Genomic DNA, 627 nt, shown 5'->3' with positions numbered 1-627 from the left:
TCACCTCTTACCCTCCAGCTTGTGGTTAGGGTGAGCCAATGTGAAGCACCAGATGAAATCAGAGGCAGGAGGAGAAATGGGGTATTTATTCCCCTGGATGCCCTGCTGCTGGGCCATAGGTATAGTGGCTCTGTTCCTCTCTGAAAGGCCACGGCTCTTGTCAGACAGCCTTTCCCAGAGCTCCAGTTACAGTCCTGGCTGGGTTTCTGTAACTATTACCTTCCCCTATCCTTTCAGGTCTATGAATTACTAATGTGCTGGGATACTTAAAATATAAGATACGATTACAGGACATAAGGCATTTAAAGGCTATCTAGGTTGTTAAAATGGTGGAATAAGAGGAATTATGGCTTGTAATGTGGAGATAGTATTTTATTGTGCTCAAAAGAAAAAAGAGGAGGAAGGAAAGGGAGAGCCAATTAAGTTCTGAGAATGATCATTTATTGAGCAGCTAATACAAGCCAGGTTCATTCATATGTATCATCTTGCTTAATTCAGCTACTAGGCCTGCAAGATCTGTTATAATTCCTGTTAGAGATTAGGGACCGGCTGTGGTTATGCAGCTAGTAACCACGGCTAGTTAAGTGGCAGAGCCTGCACTTGACTGTATGCCTCAAGAGGGGATGA

This window comes from Pteropus vampyrus, unplaced genomic scaffold (genome assembly GCF_000151845.1).
Source record: "Pteropus vampyrus isolate Shadow unplaced genomic scaffold, Pvam_2.0 Scaffold5, whole genome shotgun sequence".
Lineage (NCBI taxonomy): Eukaryota > Metazoa > Chordata > Mammalia > Chiroptera > Pteropodidae > Pteropus > Pteropus vampyrus.
Note: the sequence above shows the minus strand (reverse complement) of the source record.